Here is a 9235-nt window from a genome sequence, read left to right as displayed (position 1 = left end):
GGCTTAGGGTCTGGTAACTGGAAGTTTGCTGGCTCAATCCCCGAATGAGCTGTGAACAGTCACCATTCCACCCCTGAGCAAGCCACTTAACCCCAGGTTCTTATGGTAAGCTGTTTTAGCTTTTACTCATTCGCAGTATATGAATTGTTGATATCAACAATTAGATTTTCACTAGTTAGAATTCTAATTCTTGATATCAAGAATGTAATATTCACTAGTGGAAATGGTAATTGTTGATATCAGTAATTACATTTCCACTAGTAAAAACATGAATTCTTGATATAAAAAAATGACAATCTTTCGTGGAAATCACATTCTTGATATCAAAAATGGGATTTCAACTTCAATTTTTGATATCTATAATTGAATTTTCACTAGTAAAGTTTCACACTGATATGTCATTCACTCTTATTTAAAATGCAATTATTGATATTAAAAATTAGTTTCTCACTAGTTGAAATTCCAATTTCACATATCAACAATTATTTTCTTACTAGTAAAAATTTATATCAAGAATGTAATTTCTACTAGTGGAAATGGCCATTTTTTTGTAACAACATTTGAATTCCAACTAATAAAAATGCAAATTTTTGAAATCAGTAATTCAGATTTCATTAGTGGCAGTTTTAATTTCTGATATCTGTAATGTAATTGTTACTAGTAAGAAAGTCTTGTTAGATATCATTAAATACATTCCAAATTAATGATATCTGAAATCCACTTCCAGATATCAGAAATACCAAATGTAACAAGTTGAAATTCAATTACTGATATCAAAAATTACCATTTTCACTAGTTGTAATTCAGTTGTTGATATCAAGAATTAACATTTTACTAGTAACAATGTAATTATTGATATCAGTAAAGGGAGCTCTAGTAACAATTATTGGCTTGATATCTAAAATAGCCTTTGCAACTGGTGAAAATAGAATTACTGATCTTAAATGTGATTTTAACTAGTAAAAATACTATAATCAATATCTAGAAGTACAATTTTAACAGGTAAGAATAGCTATGGTAATGAGTTTATGAATATTAATGATACCTTTTTTTTTTTTTTTTTTTTTCATTAATCCACTTTTGGCACCAATAGTAGCAGGTAAAAAAATGGAGGGAGACATTCCATGTGGGTAAAAACTAGAGGTCTTCACGGGTCCAAAAATTTGTGCCCGAACCCAAAGAGACCCGGAAATGTACCATCTATTATTTGAAAGCTGGGACCCAGACCTGGACGGGAGACACAGACCCGATCGACACCAATTTCACAGCTGATTGCTATTAACAAGTTAATTTACAAGTTGTGAAAACAAAACTTTGTGTCTTACCTAATGTAACGTTAGTAGCCCTCTCCCCTGTGCCTGGCCGTGACACATATCCATCCTCCTTGCCAAGAAAGTTGGTAAAATACATCCAGGTTTTCTGTGATTCCTCTCTTGCTGATTGAAACAGCAAAGCTAATCCACTCATTATTTCAGCTTCAAAAGTCCACTTGCTGTCACAGTGACGGATGACAAACGTGACTTGTTTAGAATCAGCTTTGCGTTTTTTTTTGTATCTCGTATAAGATAACTTCAACTTTTTGCCCTTTTGAACTATAATAACGATTGCTAGTTCATTGCCACGGCTGCTAACGTTAGCATTGCTAAGTTGCTATCATGTGCCTTAACTCCGCTCTGACATCACTCAGCTCGTTGTGCCTCCGCTCCGTTTTTCACCTTATTTCCCGGCCCACACTTTCTCATCCTAATTTTACAATGTTGCAAGTTACAACACAAACATCATCATCAGCGCTGTCTGATCATGGCCGGGTCTTCTCGGATCAACTCTGGTATTACACATAATTTTAAACAGACCCGGGACCTGTGCACCCTTTCAGACATAATTAGACTTGCATTTAACCAAGCACAAACATTATGGAAATTCTCAGTTATTTTTATGGAATGTATTAATTAAGCTTCAGATGGGGGTTCTTCTTATAGACTACATGTTGATATCAGGTACCTACACTGAAAAAGTAATGTATGTATGTGCTTTTCAAATTGTCCGATTGCACAGTATCTCCCTTCAAAGCCGATTGACAGGTAGAACTTTCACCCTACACTCAAAAAATATTTTAGCATATATACTGTATACATATATATATATATATATATATATATATTATAATTACGCATTTTAATTTTATAACAAAATGTAATCAAATTATAGTTAGCAATCTTTAACAATATTAAATCAATAAAACTTCAAGTCCACAAGATGGTGAAACTAGGCAGATAAACCTGACAGCACCATGTTATTATTGAAAAGAACATTCCTGGTCCTCGTTTCCCAGAAGCATCATAAGCCTAAGTAAATCGTAGAATACATCTTACGATTCATCTTAGTTTTGCGGCCCGTTTCCCAAAAGGATCGTAACATAAGTAGTACTTGAAAATGCTTGTAGATTAACGAGTGCTCCGGAGTAATCGTACAGCACTAAGAGCATCGTAAAGACACAGACTTATGCAGACACCTGCAGGACAATCGCGAAATTACACCTAATACAATTTAAATACCTATAGCTACACTTTATGGTTATTCAATATCAGTATAAATACGTTTTATTTTATAATACGTTTTATTTTATTTTATAACGACAAGGCTAATAATAATAATAATAATAATAATAACAATAATAAATGCAGAAAATGGTTAGTCAATATTGGATGAACAGATACATTAATAAGTAAACAAAGTTATTTGTGGACTAGTTGGTAACAACAAAGTGGTGGCATGACTGTTGCAGAGAACTGTAAAAGTTACAATCAGAGAGAGAAGGAAAAAAGTCAGTAACATGCTGCCATGCATGAAAATCGTCCATACAGTATATTAGCTCCTCATCCTCGTCTCCTCTTCCTCTCTGACACCTAAGGGCGCTCTCAACACCATGTGTTGTGTAGTACTGCACATGTTGTGTAGCACTGCTGTTACCATTATCACTTTTGGGAGTAAAGAGCAGATCTCCCTTTGATTGGTGAATGTCCCTAAAGGGCAGCTTCCATGCGTTTCCTTATTTTGCGCTCTGCAATAACACAGTGAACCTCATTATATTCAATGAATGCTTGTTGTCATTAGCAGGACCATACACAGGGTCTCCACTGTTTTCACTGATCCTGGAAGCTTTAATCTCGACCCACAGAGCCAATTTTGAAAACGAAATATTAAAATGCACATCTGATGAACGAAGCAGTGATTATGTAAAATAAATATATCGTTCTGCAAAACAAAATGCAATTATATGGTGAATTAAGTTGTTAATTTAAGAAAATATTTTTCAATATTTCCAGCAAGGTCAATTACAAACGTTTTTAAAGTTACGCACAAATATAATGCAGTTGCAATGATGAGCAGCACTACAGTCACATTTTTAGCACTGTCTCACGGACAAAGACTCTCTTTAGTAGCACTTAAACCGTGTCCTTGCACGTTCATGTTAAGCGCAGTTTTGGCAAACGCACGTAAAAAATAACGAACGTTCGTAAAATCGCTGGTAGAAAATGCTCTTAACCGCTAAGATCAATCATTATTGGAAAACGAGGCTGTTGGGCCTCATGTATTCAGATAGAAGACAAAGGCAGGCCTAACACAGTCGTAAAACCTAACTCAGGCCCCCACATAAGTCATAAATCTTACTGATAAAAACCGCGCCAAAATCAAACAAAGGGAGTCCAAAACAGACTACAAATCCCATGAAGCCTTGCTCACTAAAGGATCGAACTCTCAACTCCTATTGGATGAGGCACACGACAGAACGCACCTCAACCATGACATCATCAGGAGTAGAAATACCTCTGAAATGCTTCCGGGATTTGCTTCCAACAACTTTGCTCGCCGTGTGTAGACACAGCTCATCGCTGCTCTCAGGCGCAGCCTTGTGGCACAAGGAAGTAACGTCCGAATTGAAACTGTGGCCATACAATCTCCATCTTGCTGGACGAGTTGAGATTACTCTGTGTTCCACCGAACACTCTAACGGATCTGAAGGAGACTGCCGAGCAATCCGCATCGTCATCCGTTTGCCTGCAGAAGTGAAGAGATAAAAGATTTCTCTTCCATCTTCAATCAAGTCGACGTCGCTGATTTCTCCGCCAGCCCGCCGAGAATCAGCAGCCGTACCGCCCGCCGACAGAGCGAGGAAACAGCCTCCCGTCATCATCCGAGCCTCGAGGAACCGAGTCTGAGTTAAAGGACGGATGAACACACATTCTGCATCCTCATGCGATTCAAGTAAGAGGTTTACGTCTAGGCAGAGATAGAATATTATAGTGTGTTATTCTTGTGTATCAAGGTTATTGCTTGTACAGTTTACGGACCGCCATGTCCGCTCATTGTTAATACTCAGGGTATTAAATATCACAAATTTTATTTGCTGTATTGTAGTCCAACCACATTGGACTGTTGTGCATTTCCGCCATCGCGGGTGAGACCGGCAAACTGAGTTTATCCATTAAAGAATCAAAGACCGCCGGACGGTTTATGAGCCATCCACCGTGTCTCTGAGTGATAAACTAACAGCTGCTTTCTCTCCCACGATCGCGAAATCGGCTTTGGGGCCATCACTTAATTCTCTCCCTCTCTCGTACTAACACACACACACACACACACACACACACTCTCACACACACACCCTCATGCGTTACAGGATTATTTTGATTTCCATATCTAATCATATCACTGTTTAGTTTGTAGTTGTAAGTCGGAAGTTTATTGACTGCATTGTATTAATTATTAATTGATATTACTGCATAAATAAACTTTGTTATATTACAAAGAGAAGTGTTTTGGTTTGTTTTGCATACACCTGTGTCATGCTGACGGGATGTCAGTGCTCGGATTCAAGCCTTCTTCATTGTTTTTTTCCCGAAAATCGATATTCTTCGGATGTCGATTTTCCTAAGAAATCAATCTAATATTGAGACTGTTATACTATCTGGTTATTACTCCCTGATTCCAGGGTGGTGCCCCATCAATGTTAATCCTTATTAATATTCTATTGATTTTTGATAATTGATAATTTTCTTTGATGATTGTTGATTTTGAAGGATCAATAAGCTAGTGTTAATTTTAATTAATGTATCATAGATGTTAATGTTTGGTGATTATCTTTGATAATTGTTGATTTAAAGGATTAAAAAAGCTAACATTGATTCTCATCAATGTTCTATTGATTTTAATAATTAATAATTATCTTTGATAATTATTAATTATTGCTAAATCAAACCCGCTCCTAAACGTAGCACACTACATTTACTGGAGCCCCATATGAGGTTTTAATGAGTTAGATTCAATTAATTAATTTAAATATAAATTAATAACTAAAGAAATAATTACCAATTATTTCTGATAGTAACACTGATCTAAGCAACCAGTAAAGCCCTACAAGGCCCTGGCTGTTAAATTAGTGCATTCCATTTAAAAATAAAGTGCATAGAATAGTTATAAAAAAAATTATTTATAAAATCAAAAGTTTCCTATCTGTCACTCACTCGATGTTGTGTCGATGTTGTGACACTAGGGGTCACTCTTGGGAGCCCGAGACACCTCTGGTCTTTGATAAAAGGCCAATGAAAATTGGCGAGTGGTATTTGCATGCCACTCCCCCGGACATACGGGTATAAAAGGAGCTGGCGTGCAACCACTCATTCAGATTTTCTCTTCGGAGCCGATGTTTACTGAGCTGACTGTTCATTCACCTCTGCTGGATCTGACAGAGCATTTCAGTAGCTTCTCCCTCCTCTGCACTGGTGCACTGCAGAGAACACCCCTGGGCACTTCGGCAGAAAAAAGAGAGTATATTTTCCTAAAAGAGTATATTTCTCTAAAAGAGCGGCACACACGGAACGTCTTTTTAAAGAATCTTTTTAAAGATTCCTGGTTGCGGTCATTACCTCTCAACTTCAGATGGTCATGATCGCTGTCTTTCGTGTCTGGCCATGACCCACACGGAGACAGCGTTCGACGCTGACCATGGCAACGTTGCGGTCGCGGCTTGCTTTCGTAAGTCGATTTGCTCTGAAGACCCCCAGAGATGCGCAGTCGGATCGGTGCTTTCCTTCCTGCAGGAGAGGCTGGAAGGGCGGCTGTCCCCTTCCACCTTGAAGGTGTACGTAGCCACTAGAGCAGCTCACCACGACGCAGTTGAAGGTAAGTCCTTAGGGAAGCACGACCTGATCATCAGGTTCCTGAGAGTCGCCAGGAGGCTGAACCCCTCCAGACTGTGCCTCGTTCCCTCATGGGACCTCTCTGTAGTCCTTCAGGGTCTACAGAGAGCCCCCTTTGAGCCTTTGCAGTCAGCTGAGCTTATGGCACTCTCCTTGAAAACTGCCCTCCTGACTGCGCTGACCTCCATCAAGAGGGTAGGAGACCTGCAAGCGTTCTCTGTCAGCGAAACGTGCCTGGAGTTCGGTCCGGGCTACTCTCACGTGATCTTGAGACCCCGACCGGGCAATGTGCCCAAGGTTCCCACAACCCCTTTTAGGGACCAGGTGGTGAACCTGCGAGCGCTGCCCCAGGAGGAGGCAGACCCAGCCCTGATGTTGCTGTGTCCAGTGCGCACTTTACACATCTATTTGGATCGCACGCAGAGCTTTAGGATCTCTGAGCAGCTCTTTGTCTGCTTTGGTGCACAGCGGAAAGGAAGCACTGTCTCCAAGCAGAGGATCGCCCACTGGCTCATTGACGCCATAGCTATGGCATATCACGCCCAGGATGTGCCGCCCCCGGTAGGGCTACGAGCCCATTCTACCAGGGGTGTTGTGGCCTCCTGGGCCCTGGCCAGGGGTGCCTCTCTAACAGACATTTTCCTCCGGGTGGAACCAGTTTCGTCCCGGGTAGAGGCACGCAATACAAGTGGATAAGCCCGGGATAGCCGGCCAGGTGTATCGCTTGCACATAGCGCATTTCACCTCCTCTGAGCTGAAGACGTGCGCCATTAACTCCCAGTAGTGTTCACAAACTATGTTCCCTGGTTGACTTCCTCCGAGCCCTGTGGCAGTCAAGTTCTCGGAGAGACACGCTGCCTGCCCAGTACACGTGCGAACTAAAAGCCCTGTTCTGGGGTAGGTGCTCCGCATGCGGTGGTTCCCTGTAGGTAACCCCATGCGATGTATATCCTCCGCTAATTAGTTTCCCTGTTGGCAAACTGTGTCTTCTTTGGGCAGAGGCCCCTCTGCCACAGTCTCCATGTTTGTAGTAACTCCTCCCCCATTGAGTAGGACCTACCATGAGACTTCTCCACATGACATACTTCCGACATAGTTCGGCAAGACCATGTGACGTATTTTCTACTTAAATATCCCCCCTCTCTCTGGGTGAGGTGTGGTCTCCACGGTGTCCTCCCCTTGGGAGGGACACCCCCCGACTAGACCTGGTCGGCCCAGTCGGATATTCCCCCTTTTTTTTAGGGAGTGGAAAAAAAGAAGGGGAAAAGAGGCCATGACTGGGCTAGCCTGTCTCTATCTTTTGGGTAGTTGACTTGTCCCCAAAGGGCCGTTCGACACTCATAACTATGTTGGGGGAGGTTATGTGTCGGCCTGGTGCACTGGCTACGAGGCACACAGTTGTCTGCCCGTCACACATGGCCAATTCATGTAACACAGTCCAGCCAGTTGTGGCGTTTTGTATAGGGAACCCTAGTGTCACTACATCGACACAACATCGAGTGAGTGACAGATAGGGAATGTCATGGTTACTTGCATAACCTCCGTTCCCTGATGGAGGGAACGAGACGTTGTGTCCCTCCTGCCATAACGCTGAACTACCTGCTTAAATGGCCAGACCTTGTCTTGTCTCCTTAGCATAAAACCTGAATGAGTGGTTGCACGGCAGCTCCTTTTATACCCGTATGTCCGGGGGAGTGGCATGCAAATACCACTCGCCAATTTTCATTGGCTTTTTATCAAAGACCAGAGGTTTCTCGGGCTCCCAAGAGTGACCCCTAGTGTCACTACATCAACACAACGTCTCATTCCCTCCATCAGGGAACGGAGGTTACGCAAGTAACCATGACGATTTATCCAATTTATTTTCTCAAAGGTTAAGTAAAAAGTAAAACATGAAAACTATTATTTTCACGGCTTCTTTATACACACAGGCACACACAGGTGAGCTCAATCAAGTTCAGGTAGTAACATGTTTGTTAGATTTTTATATCTTCTACTCCTTGTTCCTCCTAATACCCAAACATTAATTTGGCCTACAATTGTATGCAAAGCAATGGAACACGTTTTCATATATTTATTAACTGCACACAGATACATTACACACAATAGTATCCATCTGCTGAGCCGTAGGTTTGACGCAAAAGTATAAATCGGCCTTAAGTCACAGCAGTTTCAGGCCCACAGTCTCCAGACTGGGCGGAGCTAATGACAGAACAATCATGACGGAGAGCACGGTAAGTTGTTGTCTCTGTAAAGTTTTAAATCTAGTATTTTTGGTGAACAATTAATTTATTAAGCAAAGTGTTTATCTGCTAACTACTGGATTTGTATACATGTATTTCTCGTTATTCTTATAGAAGCTTAAATAACGAATATTATTCTGTAAACAGTTCGATTGGCGATTAGGTTGTATTTTAGTCACTCAAGCCTTTGTTGTTTAAATAATTATTTTAGTATAATTTATTATTATTTACATTTCTTTTTTTTATTTTGCAATGTACATGTTTTGTTAGGCTTTGTAATTGAATGTTTATTTTGAATTTGATGTGATTAAATACATATGACATTAAATGCCCATTCTTTGTGTCTTTTTTAAGTACTCTTTGTAACTTTATGAACAGAAAGGAAATCAAATGATCACATGTAATATAGTCAAATGGGTAACACCTTACAATAACTTTGTAAGGTGTTACTTTGGTTGTACTTGCTTGTTTTTATTATTGGGGGGTTACCTCCCCCCATCCCCCCTAGAATCTAGGCCCTGAATCAAATCAAAATCGATGTAAAAACAGCACATTTTAAATCTAAAAAAGCAAACAAACGTAAGAAATTATACTCCAAATGGTAGATGGTGCTAATCTACTAACACCTCTACTAGCATCTGTCCTGAAACTGTGGCCTGGCGCTGTGGTTCTGAAACTGATGTGGCTCTGCGGATGGACATATCTCGATACACATTACAAAATCATACAATGTTATTAAATTTAAAAATAATATACACCTTGTGGTGTTGATATGAAAAATAAAAGTGTGGT

Source organism: Myxocyprinus asiaticus, chromosome 10 (assembly GCF_019703515.2).
Source record: "Myxocyprinus asiaticus isolate MX2 ecotype Aquarium Trade chromosome 10, UBuf_Myxa_2, whole genome shotgun sequence".
Lineage (NCBI taxonomy): Eukaryota > Metazoa > Chordata > Actinopteri > Cypriniformes > Catostomidae > Myxocyprinus > Myxocyprinus asiaticus.
Note: the sequence above shows the minus strand (reverse complement) of the source record.